Source organism: Syngnathoides biaculeatus, chromosome 10 (assembly GCF_019802595.1).
Source record: "Syngnathoides biaculeatus isolate LvHL_M chromosome 10, ASM1980259v1, whole genome shotgun sequence".
Classification (NCBI taxonomy): domain Eukaryota; kingdom Metazoa; phylum Chordata; class Actinopteri; order Syngnathiformes; family Syngnathidae; genus Syngnathoides; species Syngnathoides biaculeatus.
This window is the reverse complement of record NC_084649.1, coordinates 982691-1007285: the sequence shown is the minus strand read 5'-3', so window position 1 is coordinate 1007285 and position 24595 is coordinate 982691.

The following is a 24595-nucleotide window of genomic DNA, read 5'->3' as shown; positions in this document are numbered from 1 at the left end:
ATGTACAGACAATCGTTGACATCCACACTGACACCTATTCATCCATTTTTTGAGCCACTTGTCCTCACAAGGGTCAGAGGAGAGCCAGAGCCTATCCCAGCTATCTTCGAGCAGGACCCAGGGCACATCCTGAATTAGTTGCAGCTATTCACAGGGCACATGGAAACAACCATTTACACTCACAGTCACACCTTAGGGCAATTTAGAGTCTCTAATGATGCATGATTTTGGGAAGTGGGAGGAAACCAGAGTCCCTGGAGAAAACCCATGCACAGGGAGAAAATGCAAACTCCAAACATGGATTTGAACCCCAGAGCTCAGAACTGTGAGGGAGACGCACTAAGCAGTTGTGCCACTGTGCCGCCCGACACATATGGAGTCTTTAATTAAACTAACATGCATTGTCTAAGTGTCGGAGAAAGTCACACAGAGGCACAGGAATGACCCAATTGCCCACAGGAGAAGCACAGGAAGACACACACACAGACACATAAAGTGCTCAGAACTAGGAGAAAGATGATCACTCGTTCACCATGCTGCCTTCCATCAATGGAGTGAAAATTGAATTGTTTTGGTGTCTAATTGTGAAAGCATCAATTGTACAGACAATACTGCAATGTAAATGTTAACATAAAAATTACAACCTGATATACAAAGATCATTTTACACTTAAGACAATGTGAAGCACAGAATGCATGCTGTGCTCCCAGCCCTAGAAGAATGTGACCTTGCAATTTATCATCGCATAATACAGACACAATAATCCTCCTCTACATTGCAGTTCTTGCTTCACGGTCCTGCTAGATTTCAGATTTTCATTACACCTGTTCTTATGCATCTTTTATACTGTTTGTGCCTGCCACAATAGCAAATTCTTTAGAACATATATATTCACAAAAACATATAGATAGATAAACAATTGTATTGTTGATGTTTTGATGCCACTGCTATAATAATAGATAGATTGATAGATTATAATATAAAGATTATATAGATTATAAAAAAGACTTGTACAGGCAACACGGTGGAGGCAGCTGGAGAGCGTCTCAGTTTTGAGGATCGTGGTTCAAATCCCGGTTCCGCTTGAGTGGAGTTTGCGTGTTCTCCCCGTGCCTGCGTGGGTTTTCTCAGGGCACTCTGGTTTCCTCCCACATTCCAAGGACATGCTACATTAATTGGACACTCTAAATTGCCCCTAGGTGTGATTGTGAATGCTACTGTCTGTCTCTTTGTGCTCTGCGATTGGCTGGCAACCAGTTCGGGGAAACCCCGTCTCCTGCCCGATGACAGTTGGGATCGGGTCCAGCATTCTCGCAACCCCCGTAAAGATAAGCGGCTCACAAAATGGATGGATGGATGGATGGATGGATGGATGAAAGACTTGTCCACGGATGGAAATTCTGCCGTGGTAATCTAACATATGCACACAACTGAGTAATGTTCTCTTATTTCGTATATAAAAGAAGGGCTGCATTTAACAATAATTGTAAATTGATAAAAAACAAAGTTATATGTCTTCAAATAAGTTGGTAAATGCAAGAAAAATAAATGTGATTTTTCCCTTTTCTGTTTGGCATCATAATAGTAACATTTCAAACAATTTTAGGAATTTTGTGTTGTTTTTTTATTGTTGTGAGCCTTTTTTTCAGGTTCATAATGTCGTTTTCAACATCATAGCAATTTCACACTTGGCAATTTAGAGAACTTTGAAACGACTAATAGACCAGAATAGTCTGGGATAATAAACATTGGGCAAATGGCGCAAAGATGGAAAAAAATGTAAAATTCCCAGAACAAGGTGAATGAAATTGACATTGAAACTTACTTCAATAGGGGGCTCAGGGAGTATGGCAGGAAACAGGGTCAGTTAATGCATGCAGTTGATGTACAATATGGAAAGGACCCAGACCAGTGGATGTAGAGGGGAGATAATTGTGAGAACTTGACCCAAACCAGCTTCTGACTCCAGGAGTGTGGTTCCTTAGAGGCCAGATATCAGAGCCCAGTATCCTGCCTTGGTTCAGGCTCTCAGTCTGCTCACTGGTCTCAGGATGAAACTCCCAGGACCTACTACAGGACCTACTAGGTCATGAACATGAACGAGAAAAATTCTTTCCAAAAAGGTGAGCGAATCCACCCCCCCACCCCCTCAGAAACTATGTCTTTGGGGAAATTGTGAAGTAAATATATGGTTTATCATCACCTCTGTGGTTTCTTTAGCTGAAGGAAGTTTTGGCAGTACAATGAAATGCATTATCTTTGTGAACTGGTCAACAACAGTGTGAACAGTGGTATTTCTCTAAGAAGCCAGTAAAATGGTGATCAAGTCTAAAGAAATGTCTCACCATGGACGTCGTGGTATTGGCAAGAGTCGCAACTCCCCCGAAGGATGTTAACAAGAGGGCTTCTTAGCTGCACACACCTGGCAACATTGACATTATTGCTCACATCCCTTTAACATTGGACCACCAGAAACGCTGTCGAATTACAGATTGCAACTTGGTTACAATAACGAAAATAAGTATTTGAACACTCTGCTATATTGCAAGTTCTCCCACTTTGAAATCATGGACGCGTCTGAAATTATCATCGTAGGCGCATGTCCACTGTGAGGGAGATAATCTGAAAAGAAAAATCCAGAAATGACAATGTATGATTTTTTTCAAAGATTTAATTGTGTGGTACAGCTGCAAATATGTATTTGAACACCTGTCTATCAGCTAGAATTATGACCCTCAAAGACCTGCTAGTCCACCTTTAAAAGTCCACCTCCACTCCATGTATTATCCTGAATCAGATGCACCTGTGTGGGGTCGTTAGCTGCATAAATACACCTGTCCACCCCATACAATCAGTAAGACTCAAACTTGTAACATGCCCAAAACCAAAGAGCTGTCCAAGGACACCAAATACACACTTGTACAACTCCACCGGTTGAAAAGGGCTATGGAGAAATTGCCAAGCAGCTTGGTGAAAAAAGGTCCATTGTCGGAGAAAATATTAGAAAATGGAAGAAGGGAAACATGATGATCAATCTCAATCGCAGTGGAGCCCTGTGCAAGATATCACCTCTTGGGGTCTCAATGATCCTTAGAAAGATGAGGAATCACCTCAGGACTACACGACAGTATTTGGTCAATGACCTGAAAATAGCTGGGACCACCGTTTCCAAGGTGACTGTTGGTAATACACTAAGACGTCATGGTTTGAAATCATGCATGCCACGGAAGGTTCCCCTGCTTAAACCAGCACATGTCAAGGGCTGTCTTAAGTTTACCAATGACCATTTGGATGATACAGAGGAGTCATGGGAGAAAGTTTTGTGGTCAGATGAGACCAAAATTTAACTTTTTTGTCATAATTCCATTAACCGTCTTTGGAGAAAGACGAATGATGAGTTCCATCCCAAGGACAGTATCCCTACTTTGAACCATAGGCGCGGTAGCAGTTGAGGGTATTTTTCTGCACGTAGGACAGGACAACTGCACTGTATTAAAAAGAGGATGACTGCGGCCATGTATTGTGAGATTTTGGGGAACAACCTCTTTCCCTCAGTCAGAGCATTGAAGATGGGTCGTGGCTGAGTCTTTCAACATGACAATGACCCAAAGCACACAGCCAGGAAAACCAATGAGTGGCTCCGTAAGAAGCATATCAAGGTTCTGGTGTGGCCTAGCCAGTCTCCACACCTAAACCCAATAGAAAATCTTTGGAGGGAGCTGAGACTCCGTATTTCTCAGCGACAGCCAAGAATCCTGTCTGATCTAGAGAAGATCTGTGTGGAGGAGTGGGCCAAAATCCCTCCTGCAGTGTGTGCAAACCCGGTGAACAACTACAGGGAATGTTTGACCTCTGTAATTGCAAACAAAGGCTACTGTACCAAATTTTAACTTTGGTTTTCTCAGGTGTTCAAATACTTATTTGCAGCTGTATCACACAAATAAATTGTTAAAAAAAATCATACATTGTGATTTCTGTTTTTTTCTTTTTAGATTATCTCTCTCACAGTGGACAATATAGCAGGGTGTTTAAGTACTTATTTTCTTCACTGGATGCCAGACTGACATACTGTCTTGTTAGTATGTGTCCAGGGAATTGCCCTTGCCCTTCAGGATGAGACAAAATAAAGCCTGTCTCCTGGGTACCCTTTGAGGCTATGTGTTTTATTCAGAGCGTCTTTTATCACCCAAACATCCCCAAACAAAAGCGGAAATAAAACAAGACCTGGACAAAATAAGTTTGGGATTGGATACTGCTTTTCTTCGGAGCTAATACCCGCCGAGTGTTTGGTTTACCATTCTTGGGACAAGGTTGGTTGGAGAGCACAAACTTAAACCTGGTGAAAAGTCTAGCCCATCTGGTCTGCCTAGCATTTCGTGTCTTTGCACACTAAAGGTACTCCAGCTTTTTGTGATCTGTCCATACTAAGAATAGGGCCTGAGCTCCTTCCAGCCAGTGCCTCCACTATGCCAAACCCACCTTGACAGTCTGTATTTCAGTGTCCCCGTTATCATAATTTAAGGTAAGAGCAAGGATGTAATTTGTCATCCTTGAGACCTTTCTGGGACAGAACTGCTTCTATTACAGCATTAGACACATCAACCTCTACTATAAAACGTTGTTTAGGATCGGGCAAGGTCAGGATAAGAGGAAAGGTAAAACTTAGTTTAAGTTTCCAAAAAGCTGTCTAATCACACCAGGTCCCACGCAAAGAGTCTGTGTGGCAAGGAAAGATCATGCAAAGGCAAGGCTACTGTACTGAGGTTCCTAATGAATTTATGGTAGAAGTGAGAGACAGTTTTTCATATCTCTTGTCGACTGAAGGAATAAAAATTTCCCTGAACACTTAGTCACTAGCCAATGTATAAACCTAATGAGGATAAGGACTGATTGATGGATGGATATTTGCATCACTATGTAAAACCTTTCACCATGACTGTCACCAAGTATCTACTAATGCCAAAAGATGCAGCTTTCTTTGATGGCACTACTAGAAAACAAACACTTGTCATTTAACCAAGGCACAGACATTCAAGTAAAAGTGTGAATGGCTTTTAATAACAGAGTCAGTCATCTTCTCGACTGCACTAATTTCGTTGTGTGAAGTGTCAGTCGAAAAACAAGATGTTATGTGAGGTATATGGGAGACAGAACACCAGCCCTAATTTTATAATTCAACAGGTATATTGATTAAACAATAAACATAGGAAATTCAGATATAGACAACATGATCATTAAAGTGGGCCTGTCATGAAATGGACGATTTTTGGTATATTATTAATGAAAAACCCACAGCCAATATGGTCCCGTGTGTTTTTTCACCACAAAACATGATTTTGACATATACAGCTTTTTGTAACTCCCGCCATGAAAATCCTCTCAGGGATTTGTTTTCGAGAAGAAGCAGGAAGTGACGTACATGGCAGGAACGCCCTCTAGTGGACTCGTTTGTTTGTATTAGTTTTAGCTCTGGGAAGGTAGCTTGTTGTTCCTTCGTGTTAGCCAATATGCTGGCTCATTGCATTGCTGGACATTACTTGAACACTCGGGAGAATGGAATAACCCTTCAGAAGTTAGAAAGAGACCCTGTTCGTTGTGAAAAATGGATTTGAAACGGCTTTGAACATGCCCCTAAAAGCAGCATGGCTCAGCTCCACCTCCTCCTTATATGCCACCACAGGCGCAGAAAATCAGCCACACCGGCTGAGGCACTGCGTTCGGCGGTCACAGCTTCTGCGAAGGCTGCGCGTCAGGCTGTGCGACGGGGGCGGCTATGAAGAACCCAGCTGAGAATGCATTACTCTGTCGGGTGCGCGCATAAAGCGCCCCGGGTCGACTATGAGCACCCCTCTAAAGCAGCACCGCTCGGCTCTGTCATAAGCCACACCGGCCGGTTGTGATGAGCTGCGATGGCTCTTCTCCGACGCGGAAGTGGATCAGACGGGGATGCAATTTGGCTGTGATCGCATATCATCTGAATATGGCTCGAAACAATAGTGTAATATTGCCCTGAGGGCTCAAAACAATAGTGTAATATTGCCCCGGTAACTTCACTCGGTTGTGTGGTGTTGTCCTTTTCGAAAAGAACGGTGTCAGAAGCGGCATCGGAAAAATCCGAATATCTCTGTTGTTCGGCTTCCATAGTAGCAGGCACTGGGCGTTTTCAACGGCAGAAGTGACGATGACGTCAAGGACAGAGGACGCGACTAATATGGCGACCACTTGGATGTCGAGGGACACTCAATTGCGCAACTTTGTGCATGGATGATGGGCTCTTCGCTCACTTTTTTTTTTTTGTATAGACATTGAAGTGAATACTGTTATATTTATTTTTCATTGCAATATCTATTTTAGAATGTTTATAGGGACGACAGTCCCACTTTAAGGAACTGGCTAATTAACTAACTTTTCTGTAGTTGAGAATAATGGAACCGACATGTACTTGTGACAGTTCAATGGCTAACATTGCAGAGTCTTTGTGAGGTCTCCTGGAGATTAATTGGATTGCTAGGCTGTCACGGTTAAATCAAACATGTTGAACTTCATTGGCAACATTTTGTCGAAGACACTATGTTTATGCTCATTATAGAAAAAAAATGTAAAGTAACTTAATCTCACAAAAAAGAAATCAATCGTCATCAACATGCATGTGGACATCGCTACTTATGCCCACTTCAACCTCAGAAAATATGAAAACGATCGTCTGAACATTATTAAATGGTCTATTTTATTGTTTATGCATATGCAGCTACGGGGCAGCCAAATACATGCACACTTGCGGGAAGCACCCTTTGGCTGAGTATTGTGACATTGAGAAATGATGCAGTTCAACACCCTAAGAAAATAAAAGGTGGAACAAAATTTAATCCAGTGATCTGTTTTTCTGTGAGCCAAAATGACATTGGCTTGGATGGCAAAAGGAAACTCATGAGCCCAGCAGTTTGGAACCATTGGCTGTTGTTTTCACACAGCTCTTCTCATGAATGCCTGGAATACTTGGATAGACCTTTACTGGTGAATACAACTGATTTCCTGTTCTAAGCAGAAAAAGGCTGTTAATATACCCTTAGGAACTAAGCTTCTACCGTGTGATATGCTCCATACAGCCTCTACGCTGGTTCTCCTGTCAGTACACAGAAGAAATTCAAACTTACAGCAATAAAACACAGCCCTCCTGCCAAAGAATAGCACTTATGTACAGTATGTTATTACCACTTTCCTCTTGCAAGTGACAAAACAGTTTGCTGGTGAGTGATGCTGAGGAGTAAACAGATGCAAAGCTGTGGCTTAATTCTAAAAACAGAACAAGCACAAAAACACAGCCAGTAAACTTGTGGAAGGAAAGGCCTGACCAGGGTGGTGAACTGTTTTTTACTTTTTACCTTTGTCCTTTTCTCTCTTTTGGGAGAAGACCTCTTGATTCATCATGATTCCATGGTTGTCTTGTCCTACTAATCGTACACAGACAGTAATAAGATTTTCTCCAGGGTCTAAATACATATCCAGTGGCATTTACAACCCGACAAAAAGCAGGTTAGGTTTTTCCAACCTTTATGCCGTCTTGAGTGCATGCACTTGTGATGAAGTTGCACGCTTAATGCTGGCTTTTTGCTTGGAGCCAATGCTTCTCCAAAGCCACCGACAAAACCACAGCAGGTGGACGGGTTACTGTGCGGAGGAAAGGAAGAGGGGGGCCCTTGGATTATTGAAGGCTCTGTGCCTCTCATTATCACGCCCCTCGATTCTGAAGTAAAGGTTGAATAATAAAAATCTAATAGGATGGATATGCCACACTTGCCCTTTTACTGTGGTTAGATAGGCCTTCAAGTACACCAGAGTCAGAGTAGATGAGAAAAGAGAGTGAAGAACTTGCTCACAGGGTGAACGATAAAATCCTTACTTTTCCATCATGTCCAGTAAATTAAAAATGAGAATTGCGCTGAATCAGAACCAATCATAATATACACCGTATTACTGTTTTTTTTTTCTTTTCAAATTTCATTTACACAGCCATTGGTGTTTAAAAGAAGTGGCAAAGAAAATGTTGCCATTTTCTATTGACAAAGTGTCTTGTATGCCAAATTTTCTAACTGATTGGGTCTAACAGTTTATTGTAACTTAGTTTAGAAAAGAAACTTAGAAGTGTATTGCTGACACATCAAAAAAATAAAAATAAAATCCTGTTTTGCTGAGTAAGTTTTTCCAGACTATTTTTTTCCTCCCTGATTTCCGGGCTTTTCAGGCTGTAGTCTGCCTTTTGACCAATGTTAGCTGGGATAGGCTCAGGCACTCTGCGGACCCTTATGTGGATAAGCGTCTTGGAAAATGGACACATGGGTTTATTCTGTGAAATCCTTTAGACTCACATTTCCAGTAGATGGCTCCCTCATTACTCTCCCCACTCCTCTGTCCAGATTCTTATAGTCACTATGGGTGGATGAAGGATTATTGCTAGTTTCTAATAATTGTTTCCACTGAGGACAACTGAAAGTGAAAGAGTTGTAAATGGTGTAAATTTCTCCATAAAGTTCACTCTGTACCCTCCTTCATCTCTATGCACAAAACCAAGAGCTTCACAATGTCACTGGAAGCAAGGAGCTTTACAATGAATGATAAGATGGTGCCTCAATATGTTTACAGCCAGGAGCTTCATTTTAAAGGGCTCACTAAAAGCAGCATGAGAAAAAGAATGAAGCATGAATATAAAAAAGTTTTTCAAGAAAATATGTCTTCATCAATGGTGTCTTTAACAATTTGTGGTTCCGGACTCCAGCTAAAAGCAGAAAGTCCCATGCTACTTCTAACTCGCTTGTCTATTGCAGTGGAGCTGTGCACACTCGCACACAATTTTTTCCCCCCAAAATTCTAAATGTTTTGTTTATTTTCTTTTTTTTTGTGTTGTTTTTTTTTTTTTTTTTTTTGGGGGGGGAACAACCCCGAAATTACTTATTAAAACATATTCCTGTCCACCTGGTAAAAGTTCAAGTTGTAGCACTATTTGAGCTTCATTAACTGCTTACAATAGACTCTGTCTCCTGATCTGAAGTTGTCTGGTTCTTATCAGTTTGGGCACAATGAAAACCACTCTGTCATTATTCTGAAGAGTTTATAATAGAAGTTGAGGTTAAAATGGGTCACGGGTTGTAAAAGTTAAAAAGTGAGTTGAAGAAGATTGCTTTGAGATAAAGAATATTTATTTCACAACGGCCTTTGCGGTTTCACAGTGACAATGCATCCAAACATTGTGAATCACAGGGAGCTTGAGCCTAGCCCAGCTGACTGAGCAAAAGCAAGACTACACCCTCGACTGGTCATTAATCATAGTGGGGCACAGAGGGACAGACAGCCATTCATACTCCCATTTACGACATCACTGAATCGGAACTGAACCCACACTGTTTGGATGTTCGTTGGGCATATAAAGCATTACACCATCACCACCAGAAAAACGTGCATTAGAGTAAGTTTCTTTCGGCTTGTCCCGTTAGGTGTCGCCACAGCATGACATCTCAGATGAACGCTCATATTTGTTTGGCCAGTTTTTACGCTGGATGCCATTCCTGACACAACACCACTTGTGGAGCAGATGCCCCAGTGAGATATGAACTCACAACCCCTGGTTTACCAAACCAATACTCTAACCACTGAGCTATGGGGCTTACACTAGAAAATAAATAAATACAATAATAAAATAAAATTAAAAAACATAACCCATAAAAAATCATTACATGCAACATCCATTTTCTCAGCTACTTATCCTCACAAGGGTCACGGGGGTGCTGGACCCTATCCCAGCTGTCAACGGGTAGGGGGCAGAGTACACCCTGAACCGGTTGCCACCCAATCCCAGGGCACATTGACAGAAACAGCCGCACTCACAATCACACCGAGGGGCAGTTTAGTGTCTAATTCATGTTGCATGTTTTTGGGATGCGGGAGGAAACCGGAGTGCCTGGACAAAACCCATGGAGGCACGGGGAAAACATCCAAAATCCACACAGGGAGGGCTTGGATCAAACCCGGGTCCTCAGAACTGTGAGGCCAACGCTTTCCAGCTGCGCCACCATGCCCCCCTTTAATATTCACATTTTATTGTGTGTATATATAAACACACATGTGTTATATAGTTAGCATTTTGTATTTACTGACATTTGAAACTGACATTGATAAGGTTCATGGATGACAAGACTGTCTCACTTGTTGTGGTCCGGTGATTTCTGGGAGGCTTTGTAATGGACACCTCTTTAGGCCTTTCAACCAAGCTCAGTCTGGCCCCCGAACCTTCACGAGACCTCTGGGAGCCCTCAGTTGACTCCCTATTGTCCGCAAAAGTGTGTGTATGTGTGTGTATGCACGCACACATTTGCATGTGAGAGTGTGTACATACATGCATACGTGTGTCTTTGGATGCCTCTCGGGGGCCAGTGACTCCTTTTTGTCTCTGTTTGGCCCCCTGTCAGATTGTGTCTTTGTTATGACAGTTGGGCTGCTTCTATACAGACTAAATCACCTCTCTCAGCTGTTCATTGACTGACCTAACCTCTGACGACACATACACACACACAAATGTATAACGCATGCTCTTCTACTTCACTGCAGGCCTCAATCTTTACATCACGGCACCAAGGGATTTTTTCTTGTTTTTTTAAACCTGTTTTGTTAAGATGCATGGCCATGCAGAACGGTGGCTCTGTATGACTTTTTATTGGAACATTTTTTTTTGTGCAACAAGTGAGTTTGAAATAACTTCCCCCGGTCTTTTTTAATCATTTTGATGTTAACTTACTAACTTGGCCGGAGGAGCCAGCGGCGAAGGGCGATTCGGGTGAAGTCTGCTGACGTGGAATGTAGGGTGCACCCTCATCGACCTGGGGAGTTTCAGTGAGATGGCGACCGGGTTAATGATCTCGGAAATTGGGAACGGGCCAACGAACCTGGGAGCAAGTTTGCGGGATTCCGTTCACAGCGGGAGATCTTTGGTGGAGAGCCACACTCGCTGTCCCACCCTGAGTTCTGGTGCGGCCCTTCTCTTGCGATCCGCTGCGGACTTGTAGGCGCTGCTCATGCGCAGCAGTGTCCTTCAAGCTGCTTCCCAGGTTCGTTTGCAGCGTCGTACCACGGCCAGGGCCAACGGGACCGCAGAGTCTGTTGCCAGTGGAGGAAACAGAGACGGAGGATAGCCATGCACGACGTGGAGTGGAGCCATACCTGTTGAAGCGGAGGGTAGAGAATTATGGGCGTACTCTACCCATTTGAGGTGCTGGCTCCACGTACTCTGGTCCCTGGATGCCAAGCATCGAAGTCCGGTTTCCAACTCATGATTTACCCTCTCCATCTGGCCGTTAGACTCCGGGTGATGACCCGATGTCAGACTAGCTGAAGCGCCGATGAGGTTGCAGAATTCCTTCCAGAAGCGGACGCTGAATTGCGGACCCCTGTCCGAAACGATGTCCTGGGGTAGCCCGTGGTAACGGACGACCTCGTCTAACACCAGCTGGGCTGTCTGCTTGGCCGACAGTTTCTTCGGAAGCGGCACAAAGTGGACCATCTTGGAGAAACGGTCCACAACAGACAGCACCACTGTGTTCCCTTGGGAGGGCGTTAGGCCGGCGACGAAGTCCAGTGCGATGTGTGACCAACTCACCAACAGGCCGTAAGCGGGAAGTCTTATTTGGCCGCACACACCGGGCAGGCGTTGACGAACTCCATCACGTCCTTGCTGAGGTTGGGCCACCAGAACCTTTGTTCGACCACTGAACGAGTTTTTGCCATACCCGGGTGGCAGACCGTTTTGTTGGTATGGGCCCAGTTGATGACGTCTCCCCGCAGAGATGGAACGACAAAAAGGCGACCTGACGGAAAATCCACGGGCGGCGGTGTCTCTCCCAGGGCCTCCTTCACCCGCGACTCGACCGCCCAGGTGAAGCCGGACACGAAGCACGCCTCTGGCAGGATAGGAGCGGCCTCTGATTTCAAGCGCTCCCCCTTGTGGATCCGCGAGAGTGTATCCGGCTTGCCGTTCTTGGAGCCTGGGCGGAAGGACAGAGTAAAGTGGAAGCGGGTGAAGAACAGGGCCCACCTGGCCTGGCGGGCGTTCAGCCGTTTCGCGGTCTTCAGGTACTCCAGGTTCTTGTGGTCAGTGAACTACGTCATAGTTCCTCTCTCCCAGGGTCAGCTTCCTAGACAGGAACGCGCACGGGTGGAACCTTCCGTCCTTGGGACTCCTCTAAGACAAGATGGTTCGGATTCCCGAATTAGATGCATCAACCTCCACCATAAACTGGCGATCTGGGTCCGGAACAATGAGGACGGGCGCGGCGGTGAAACTTGCCTTAAGCCTGTTGAAGGCCTCCTGGCAGGTCCTGGACCACACGAAGACGTTGTGTGGGGAGGTGAGAGCATGCAGAGGAGCGGCGAAGGAGCTGAAGTTCCTGATGAACTTCCTGTAGAAATTCGCAAATCCGAAGAACCTCTGTACGTCCTTCCTGCTGGCGGGGGTAGGCCAACGCAGCACCAGGTCGACCTTCCCAGGATCCATATGTATCTCCCCCTCTGCCAGGATGAAACCCAGGAAGGACACAGACGCTCGGTGGAACTCACACTTATCCATATTTACGAACAGCTGGTGCTGCAACAGACGCCGGAGCACCTCCCTGACCTGTTGGATGTGAGAGTTCAGGTCTAATGAAAAGATTAGAATATCGTCGAGATAGACAAATACGTTCTTGTTCAGAAATTCCCTAAGAGTGTCATTAATGAAGTTTTGGAAGACGGCCGGGGCATTTGTCAGTCCAAAAGGCATCACCAGATACTCATAGTGCCCTGTGGGGGTGTTGAACGCCGTCTTCCACTCGTCTCCTTCCCGAATCCGCACCAGATGGTAAGCGCTGCGCAAGTCCAGCTTGGTGAAGATCCGGGCTCCCTGAAGGAGTTCGAATGCTGTAGCGATCAGCGGCAAGGGGTACCGGTTCTTGACTGTGATGTCGTTCAGTCCTTGGTAGTCGACGCAGGGTCGCAGCGTGGAGTCCTTCTTCTTGACAAAAAAAAAAAACCTGCACCGGTTGGTGAGGATGAGGGGCGAATGAATCCGGCTGCCAGCGAGTCCTCGATGTAGTCCCTCATGGCTTGATGCTCTGGTCCTGTTAATGAGAACAGTTTCCCTCTGGGAGGAGAGGTGCCTGGCAGGAGTTCAATCGCGCAGTTGTATGACCGATGTGGCGGCAGAGACTTTGCCTTAGATTCAGAGAAGACCTCCCGGAGGTCATGGTAGCAGGAGGGCACCGCGGTCAGCTCCGGGGCGGTACTTGGTTCTGTTACCCAAACCGGCGCGACTTGGATCCCCTTGTTTTCCTGGACAGCAAAACAGCAACTGCGACAGTCCTCTCCCCATGTCTTGATCTGACCCGTGGCCCAATCTATATGCGGGTTATGTTCTTTGAGCCACGGGCTGCCCAGGATGATGTCGCTACTACGTGCGTTGAAGACATGAAAGCTAATACGCTCCGAGTGAGCGTCCGGAAAGCTCATACGTAGCGTCTGAGTGTGATGTGTAACCCGACAAAGGAACTTGCCGTTGGCGGCATAGGCGTTACGAAGCCGTTGCGTAGGGAAAGTTGCTGCCCCCAGCTCCTCGACCACGCGGGGATTCATCAGGTTTGCGTCCGACCCTGAATCTATGAAAGCAGTCACAGTGCATGAACGGGAGTCTGTTTCCAAGGTGAGGTGAAGAAGTGACCTCCCTGACTCCGCCGCGGTATACCGCACACTCACCGGAGTAGAGATCCTGATGTCGGGGTGCTTTGGTCAAATCGGGTAGCGGGCGATCAAGTGTTCCAGGCGCCCGCAGTAAAAACTGCAACCCTCCCGTTGCCGGCACAGACGCTCCTCCACTGGCCCGTCGAGACCCTCCACCTGAAATGGGTTCAGCCGTGGAGGGCGGCGTGGACGACCGGGTGGCGGCCGGACTGGACCCCTCCCTCTCTCCCTTAGTCATTGCGGCTAGTTAACCCTGCATTACAAGTCACTGGTCAACCTTGAGGGCCAACGCGATGAGTGCATCCAGCGAAGGAGGGAGATCCGCAGCGATGAGGAGACCCCGGATTTGTGAGGAAAGCCCCTGGAAAAAGGCGTCGTGCAGGGTGTCCTCGTTCCGTCGACTCTCGGCGGTGCAGATCCAGAACTCTATCACGTAGTCCGAGACGCGACGACGGCCGTGGCGAAGCGTCAAGAGGCAGGGCGCAGCTTTACGCTCCGGCGCCGCGTACTGGAACACCTGGGTGAGTGCGCAGATGAATGACGTCCAAAACGGACAAGTTACTGAGTTACGACTCCATTCTGCCGTTGCCCATGCCTGCGCCCTTCCCGTCATGTGGGAAATTACAAACGCGATCCTGGAGCGGTCTGTGGGAAAGGCGGACGGCTGCAGTTCAAAATGGAGATCACACTGAGCGAGGAAAGGCTTGACGTTCCCCGAGTTGCCTGAGAATCGTTCCGGTCGGGAGAGCGGGGTAACGCTGCTACAGGGGAGCTCCGTGGCGAGTGGTGCGGGCGGAACCGGTGGTACCGGTGGAGTGGCTACCGTTGGCGTGGCAACCACGCTCGCCTGGGAGGCTAGCCACAGCTCCAGCCGGGTGCAGATCTCACGGAGCCTCTTGTTGGTTACCTGGAGAGCAGCCTCCTGCTCCACCAGGCGCCTGCCCTGGACTTGCAGGGAGCGGGGGATAGCCTCTGAGTCGGCTGGGTCCATGTTTTGGCCAGATCGTTCTGTCATGAACGGGGCTCGAGGGTGGACCCAAATGCACGACTCCAGAGACAAGCAGACAGTACAGAGGAAACCTTTATTCGGTCCAAGGTCAGGGATCAGGCAGACAGTCCAAACAAGCAGAAGTAACAATGCGGCAGGCTTACGAGGGTGGTCAGTGGACAGGCGTGGGTCGGTACACAGAGAGCAGAAGTCAGGCAAACGGGAGTGCGGGAACGAGGCATCAAGGACGACGATCTGGCGGAGGACAAGTCATCCCCCGGGTCCTATATATACTGGGAGGCATCAGCCGGGACAAGGTGCAGGTGTGCGCTGACTAATTGGCTGGCCATGCCCAGCCTGGGCAGGAAGCCAGGAGCATGACATTGTTATTATTAGTGGTACCAGCACAAGCAATTAAAGCCTTTGCATTGTCTATGGAACTTATAAGTGAAAAAATACCATATTGTTGACCTGGCACATTGAGAGAATGTGGGCCCAGCCCCATCTACCTGCAAGGGTGCGGGCGGGGGCAGACCAGTGAACCCATCCCACAGGGGACCCACCCTGGGAGATGCCACCCACTCCCGAGGACCCAGGACGGTCCCCCAGCCCAACTGAAGCACCCCAACCAGTCTAAAAAGGAGATGTAATGTACCGGACACCCCGCCTCCCTCACATCCAATCCCACCCACACAGCCTGCCCCAGTGCTGTCACCACGGATATCACAAGCTCCCTACCTTCCATAAATGGGAGAATAGAGGATGAAGACAACAGGATGATTAGAGGGAGGGGTAACAAAGCCATGGAGGAGCATTCCAAAGGGCGTTTGACGTCTGACTTCTATGTTGTTGTTGGTGTATTGGGGGCCAAATTGACACCAGAACACTAGCTAATGAGTAACTACACGCTAGGTACAGCACACAAATAGACAGAAAAGTGTGAGTGAGTGTGAGTCCAGTTTAAACATGATTCATTTGCTTGACAGCAAAGAAATCACAGTTGTCAAAGCAGAAAATAGCAGGGCCAGTCACATTTTAAAGCTGAAGATTTAGCTTTCAGTTCAGTTAGTTCAAGTCCCTCAGCCATCCACCCATCTCGGGGTGCTGCCAGGAATTTTGGCCCCCATGAAAAGAACTCATCCTGGGCCTCCACAGCCGGTGGAAAATATGGATATTGTTTTACAAAAAACTATACATTTTAAAATTTTTAACTTCTCACAATTTCTGAAAAGAACAACACTTGACGCACACCCTAGAAATATTTGGTTCGTAACTGCAAAGCAATGGGTGGGAGTCCCAAACTACTGACCAAACATTTGTATTTCAGAGATAGTTTATTCATTTTAAACTACTAACATCATTCTGAAATACAATACAATACGGAGCTCAGCTATTACCTCAGCTAATTTTGGGCGATAGGGTATATCCTGCACTGGTGTCCAGGTGGATTCAGATTTACTGAGGCACAATACAGACACTATTACGTACATTCCAAATACTGCAAAAACATTGTTTGGGAAAAAACGGGACTTTTAATATATTTATACCTATATATGACCTGTGGGGTCCCTCAAGGATCAGTTCTTGGACCCCTCCCTTGGGTCATATTCTTCAGATCTGTAATTATGACTATCTTTGCTATGTAGATGACACACAGTTATATCTAGAACTATATCCAGATACCTCCAGTTTAAATGAGATGTTGTGTCACTGTTTAAAGCAAATAAATACTGTATATAATAATACTGTAACGGATGAGGCAACAATTTCTGAAATTAAACCACAACAAAACTGAGATAACTGATTTTAGCAATAAAGAAGAGAATTGCAGTTGTTAAATTCCTGGAGTCACTCGCTTTAAAAACCAAATACAGAGTCTGAAACCTTAGTGTCTGATAGATTCTGACATGATTTTCAACAGTCATGTCAAATCAATAGCTAGAACTGCCTCATACCATCTAAAGAACATAACCAGAGTGAAGGCTTGTATGTGCCAAGGAGACAAGGAGAACCTCATCCATCCTTTTATTCACAAACAGGATGTGAAAGATTACTTTAAACAATGTCAAAAAAGTGGCTGGCCTGGACGGTGTGTTCCACTCCTGCTTAAAAGTCTGCGTGGACTAGCTTGGTCCAGCTTTCACACAGATTTTCAATCACTCTTAGGAACTGTTTGAAGTCTCATCCTCTTACAATTGCTTCACCACCCCAACCCCCTCCCCCAAAAAACAAAAACTGATATCTCGGCTCTGAATGACTACAGGCGTGTCGCCCTAATATCTGTACTTAAGAACTCATTTGAAGACCTCGTGCTGGACCACCTCAAGAGTGTCACAGAAACCCCGCTGGACACCCATCAGTTTGCCTATTAAGCAAAAATATTCAATAATAAATACAACATTTTCTGTCAATTGGTTGTCTGCTGTTGTACTCATGTGTGTCATACGAGGGTGGTTCCTATTACGAACTAATGGTGCACGGTGGACCCAAATGAAGGACTCCAAGATGAGGACATGATGTTCAGTGGGTTTTATTATAAACGAAAGTTGTGCACGAAAACACCGTCCTTGTAGGCAGGATCCACAACACAAGAAACAATGTCCTATAAATATTAGTCAACTAAAGAGCATAACCAAAAGCGTGTCTGGGCTATAATACTGCAGTGGCGGAGTCACCCTGGATGATGTAAAGGATACCCAACGAACTTGCAAAAAACAGTGACAAAACTCCAACTTAAATACGTTGCCTAATCACAATGACTCATGTAACACAGCGGTCACCGGCGACAGGTGTCAGAGATGAAACCAGGCCACGCCCCTCTTGACCGTGGTCCAGCCTTGCTCATGACAGAACCTCTCCTTAAGGCGCGGATCCCAGACGCGAGAAAAAAAAAAAAAAAAACATGACTATGGGAGGGCAGAAGGGGGGCATAAACCCCACACCGTCTGGTGGCCTTCCAGGCCACCCAGAACGAGGGTCCACCAGCACCAGGGTCCCTAAGGGGTGATTCAGGAGGACGTCTTTGAGGAGGAACCCAAAGGCGAAGCAGGAACCAGACGGGTGCAGGCGGCAGCTCCGGATGAAGACCTCCCAGGTGATCGTGAGCCGGCCGGGGACCAGTCATCGCCGAGGCTTGGTCATGAGGGGGACGTGGAATGTTTGGCACCAGGGCCTTAGTTGGGAGGTGGCCGGGAACCGGTCGTCGCCGAGTTTTGGTTGTGAGGTGGCCAGGGACCAGTCAGCGCTGAGGCTTGGTCGTGAGGCGGCTGTGGGCCATTCGAGGCCAAGGTTTAGTTGTGAGTCAGCCATGGAATGGTTGCCGCTGAGGCTAGGTCGGGAGGTGTCCAGGGATCAGTCGGCACCAAGGCTTTATCGTGAGGTGGGCGTGGAATGGTCGCCTCCAAGGCTAGCTCGGAAGGCGGCCATGGATCGGTCGCCAGTGAGGCTTGGTCGGGAGGCGGCTGTGGATCGGTCACCACCGAGGCTTGGTCGTGAGGTGGCCAGGAATCGGTCGCCCTTAAAGTGTGGTCAGACAGCCCTGGATCATTCGCCATTGCAGAGGGAGGCGTGCACTGTCAAGACAGGGGTGTGAGGCGGCCGTATACCTGTTGTCGTCGAGACAGAAATGTGAGGCTGCTGGGTGCCGGTCACTGTCGAGACAGGAGCGGGGGGCGACCAAGGACGGGTCGCCATCGAAAAAAGAGCGGGGGGTGGCTGATGACGGGTCGCCGTCGAAGCAGGAGCGGGGAGAGGACGCGGGCCAATCGCCGTCCAGACAGGAATGTAAGATGGCCAAATACCTTTCCCTGCCCGCACCGGTATGAAGAGGACTGTGATGTCGCCGCCACCTGGACAGGAATGTGGGGCGGCCGACGAGCCGTCGCTGCCTGGACAGGAACGTGTGGCGGTTGCATACATGGGCGTGTTTCACCAGGAAGTCTGTCGCCAACGCAAAGTGGGCTTGGCTCGGTAGCAGGTTGGTTGCTACCGCAACGTGGGAGTGGCTCAGCAGCCGGTCGTTCATCACTGCCCCACTGGCTCGAAACACCTGTGGCTATCCCAGTATGAGAATGTCCAATTGCCGCCGAATCCCGTCCATAAGATCCGAAATTTCAAAGATCGATGACTCAGAGCCCGCCGGTTCAGTCGCCAGCGAAGCGTCGGGGGAAGTCGCCTGATACTCGCTGGAGCAGAAGCGGGATGCCGCTGTGGCTTGGTTGTCTTGGTCGCTGTGCCGCGGGAGACGCCAGGCGGCACCCTGCTTGGGTGTCTCCTCTGTCAGCCATGCAGAAAGCCCGGATAGATGGCCAGGCGGGTTCCGAAAAAAGGATTAGAGGAAGAGGACTTGAGCTCACCGGGCGAAGGCACACAGGAGCGAAAAGCAATCGCGAAACAAACACCTCGAGACTCATCACCGGGACGGAAAGTTCAAATTCATTGTCCGAGTCAGAATCAGGCAGTCGGTCATATAAATTTAAGTCTTCCTCGTAATCCAAAAAATGTGAATCCAAAACAATATGTGCTGGTGAGCGGGTCGTGGTGGCGACATACTCATGGTACACGGGCAGTGCGGGAGGCAAGGTAGAAGAGGATGACATAACGGAGCCCACTCTAATAGGAGATGTCTGATCCTCAGGCAGGCGGCGTCCCCTTCGACGTGCCCGGCGACGCTGCCTCTTTCCTGCCGGGTCCTGTACTGGCCACTTTGTTCTATCACGAACCAACGGTGCACACGCAGACCCAAATGCAGGACTCCAAGACAAGGACATGATGTTCAGTGGGTTTTATTACAAAAGAAAGTTGTGCACGACAACACAGTCCAAGAAGGCAGGATTCAAAGCACAAGAAACAATGTCCGATAACTATGAGTCAACTAAAGAGCATAACCAAAAGCGTGACTGGGCTATAATGTTGCAGTGGTGGAGTAACCCTGGATGTAGTAAAGCATACTCAGTGAACTGGCAAAAACCAGTGACAAAACTCCAACTTAAATACATTGCCTAATCACAATGCCTCATGTGACACAGCTGTCATCGGCGACAGGTGTCAGAGATGAAACCGCTCGGAGCGGTGGCTAGGCCACGCCCCTCTTGGCTGTGGTCCAGCCTTGCTCATTCAGATTCTGAATAGATCTGTGGATGACCAAGCCAACATGGGACTGCCCTTTATCCGATCCCATCCATCAAATCAACGGCGCAGGGACTTATGCAAGGATCCCGTTTGTGGACTTCAGCACTGCACCATCACCCCCAAACACCTCTCCTTCAAAATTTGTCCATCTTCTCAGCTGCCATCTGCCAGTTGAGTTACAGTTTCCTGGTGGATAGTGCACAACAGGCGACACTGATGGACACCGCATCATCCACACACACCATCACCACCGTTGCCTATCAAGGATGTGTGCTATCTCTGCTACTCTTCTCTCTCTACATGGACGACTGCACCTCACTGCACCCGGCTGTCAATCTCCAGATGACATCACAGTCATCAGCCTCATCAAAAATGGTGACAAGTCTGCATATCGACAGGAAGTGGAGCGGCTGGAGCTTTAGTGCGGGCAACAAAACCTGGACCTGAACATGCTCAAACACAACAAATGTGACATAATACTTCAGGAAACATCATTTGCCGTAGCTGCCACTCATGCTCTCCAACAGGTCTGTGTCAACCACCAAGAGCTTCAAATTCCTGGAAATTACTGGGTCTCTGGACCTGAAGTGAGACCAACATCAATTCCCTCCTAAAAATGTTCTAGTAGAGGATGTACTTCCGGCGGTTTCTGAGGAAGTGTGGCACTACAGAAGCTGTTGAAGCAGTCCTACACAGTATTAATTTAATTACTACTTTCATCCTTCCCAGTCTGGCTTGGTGCTCCAAAAATGAACGACAAAATAAAACTGTAATAGACAGTCAAGACCGTCAAAAAAAATGTATCGGTGCCCACCTACCTACTCTTGAGGACTGGTACCCTGCCATAACCAAGACACAGGCATGCAAAATCCTCTTACACTCCCCACATCTTGGTCACCATGTATTACACTATTCAACTTATTCGGGTAGGTACTATCAAACAGTGGAAACTAAAACCAGCAGATTTCAACATCTTCTTTCCTCTTGTGATCAATCTTTTAAATAGGTGAGTTTTCATTGTAATATGCTGCCAATTTTGCACCTCTGTTGGCTCACTTCTACATTAATCGAGCACTCAGTGTTGTTTCATGTTCGACTGTTTCCATAACGTTGTTCATTACTACTGGCAAATTAAATGTTTGAAAACTCCCTGCATCATTTGCACAATTATCACTGTACCAGATCATTGCACTCTGATCGCTTTTCTAATTCTGTCCAACAGGGTCACTCTTAAAAAGAATCTGAAAATCTCCATTCTAATCACCTCCATCTCTGGTTTCTGTTGTCTCTTCAGTGGCACTTTTTCTAATCAGTACATCATGGCATATAAATTTTTGTCATGATCCTGGATTCCAGCCAGGGCTGGGCGTGGCCGTCTAATCGGAAGGGTCACACCTGCGCCTCATGACCTCCGATTAGAACCAGTACATATAGGACCCGGGGGACGACAGAGACTCTGCTAGATCGTTGCCTCTCATGCCTCGTTCCCGCACTACCGTACTCCTGACGTCTACCTCCCGTGTAGCGACCAACGCCTGTCTGCCGACCTACCCCGTAAGCCTGCCGTTACTGATCTTGCTGCTTGTTTGGACTGACTCCCTGGTAACCGACATTGGAACGAATAAAGGCTTATTCCGCACTGCTTACCTCTCACCTGAGTCGTGCATTTGGGTCCACCCCCGAGTCTGGTCCGTGACAGAACGATCTTGCCAAGAACATGGACCCAGCCGACTCTGAAGCCATTTGCCGTGCGCTGCAAGTGCAGGGCAAACGCCTGGGTGAGCAAGAGGCTGCTCTCCAGGGTATGACTCACCAGATCCAGGAGCTCTGCACCCAGCTGCAACCGTTGCTAGCCTCCCAAGCTAGCGCGGCCGCTCCTGTGCCTCCCCGTGCCACCATCACTCCGCTCTCTCGACCAGAACGGTTCTCAGGCGCCTCCGGAAACGTCAAGCCCTTCCTGGCGCAGTGCGATCTCCACTTTGAGCTGCAAGCTTCCTCTTTTCCCACGGACCGCTCCCGGATCGCCTTCGTCATTTCCCACATGACAGGGAGGGCGGAGGCATGGGCCACCGCCGAGTGGAGCCGTAACTCGAAGACCTGCCTCTCATGGGCGAGCTTCGTCTGCGCGCTCACCCAGGTGTTCCAGTATGCGGCTCCGGAACGCCAGGCGGCGTCGTCACTCATGACAATTCGCCAGGGGCGTCGCCGCGTTTCCGACTACGAGTTCCGGATTCGGGCTGCCGAGAGCCGCTGGAATGAGGAAGCCCTCCATGACGCGTTTTACGAGGGACTGTCCCCACATATCCGTGGTCACCTCGTGGCCATGGATCTTCCGCCTTCGCTTAACTCCCTCATCGCATTGGCCCTCAAGGTGGACCAGCGCCACACCGTGCAGAGACAGATGGAGGGCCTGAGGGAGGAGGAGAGGGAGAGTCCCAGTCCGGTTGTTTCCGCTTCCCGGCCACCCGTGTTGTCAGCTTCACCGGAAGCCATGCAAGTGGAGGGGCTTGGCAGCTCAGCGGAGGAGCGCTTACGTCGGCGACGAGAGGGACGCTGTTTTTACTGCGGGCGTTTGGGACACTTGATCGCCCGTTGCCCGACTCGACCAAGGCATTCTGACATCAGGATCGCTACTCCGGTGAGTGTGCGGTACACCGTGACATGGTCAGGGAGGTCCCTTCTTCACCTCACCTTGGGAACGGACTCCCGTTCATGCTCTGTGACGGCTTTCATAGATTCTGGGTCGGAAGCAAACCTGATAAATCCCCGCGTGGTCGAGGAGCTGGGGGCAGCAACCTTTCCCACGCAACGTTTTCGTCACGCCTATGCCGCCAACGGCAAGTTCCTTTGTCGGGTTACACATCGCACTCAGACGCTACATATGAGCTTTCCGGATGCTCACTCGGAGCGTATTAGCTTTCATGTCTTCGACGCACGTAGTAGCGACATCATCTTGGGCAGCCCGTGGCTCAAAGAACATAATCCGCACATAGATTGGACCACGGGTCAGATCAAGACTTGGGGAGAGGACTGTCTCAGTCGCTGTGTCGCTGGCCGGAGAGACAGGGGTATTCAAGTTGCGCCGGTTCGGCTAACAGAACCTAGTACCGCCCTGGACCTGACCGCAGTGCCCTCCTGCTACCATGACCTACGGGAGGTCTTCTCTGAATCTAAAGCAAAGTCTCTGCCGCCACATCGGTCATACAACTGCGCGATTGAACTCCTGCCAGGCACCTCTCCTCCCAGAGGGAAACTGTTCTCTTTAACCGGACCAGAGCATCAAGCCATGAGGGACTACATCGAGGACTCGCTGGCAGCTGGACTCATTCGCCCCTCATCCTCACCAGCCGGTGCGGGTTTTTTTTTTTGTCAAGAAGAAGGACTCCACGCTGCGACCCTGCATCGACTACCGAGGCCTGAACGACATCACAGTCAAGAACAGGTACCCTTTTCCGCTTATCTCTAGAGCTTTCGAACTCCTCCAGGGAGCCCGGATCTTCACCAAGCTCGACTTGCGCAGCGCTTACCATCTGGTGCGGATTCGGGAAGGGGATGAGTGGAAGACGACGTTCAACACCCCCACAGGGCACTATGAGTATCTGGTGATGCCCTTCGGACTGACAAACGCTCCGGCCGTCTTTCAGAACTTCATTAACGACGTGCTTCGGGAGTTCCTGAACAGATCTGTCTTTGTTTATCTGGATGATATTCTCATCTTTTCAGCAGACCTAACCTCTCACATTCAACAAGTCAGAGAGGTGCTCCGGCGTCTGCAGCAGCACCAATTATATGTGAATATGGAGAAGTGTGAGTTCCATCGGGCATCCGTGTCCTTCCTGGGCTTCGTCCTGGCTGAGGGAGAGATACGGATGGATCCCGGGAAGGTCGACGCGGTGCTGCGGTGGCCTACCCCCACAAACAGGAGGGACGTACAGAGGTTTCTGGGATTTGCCAATTTCTATAGGAAATTCATAAAGAACTTCAGTTCCGTGGCCGCTCCTCTGCATTCGCTCACCTCGCCACATACCCTCTTTGACTGGTCCGGGACCTGCCAGGAGGCCTTCGGCAGGCTCAAGGCAAGTTTCACTACTGCGCCCGTTCTCATTATTCCGGACCCAGATAACCAGTTTGTGGTGGAGGTGGATGCATCGAATTCAGGAATCGGAGCAGTCTTGTCGCAGAGGAGTCCCAGGGATGGAAGGATCTACCCGTGCGCGTTCCTGTCTAGAAAGTTGACCCCGGCAGAGAGGAACTACGACGTGGGAGATAGGGAACTGCTGGCGGTCAAGAGCGCGTTGGAGGAGTGGCGGCACTGGCTGGATGGCTCGCAAGTACCGTTCGTTGTCTTCACGGACCATAAGAACCTTGAATACCTGAAGTCGCCCGTCAGGCCAGGTGGGCCCTATTTTTCACCCGCTTCCACTTTAAGGTGTGTTTCTGCCCAGGCTCCAAAAACGGCAAGCCGGATGCACTCTCGCGGATCCACGAGGGAGGGCGCACGGATTCAGACGCCTCTACTATCCTGCCAGCGGGGTGCTTCGTGGCCGGTTTCACCTGGGCGATCGAGTCGCGGGTGAAGGAGGCTCTGGGAGAGACACCGTCACCCGCGGATTGTCCGTCGGGCCGCCTGTTCGTCATCCCATCTCTGCGGGGAGACGTCATCAACTGGGCTCATACCAACAAGACGGTCTGCCACCCGGGTATGGCAAAGACACGTTCGAT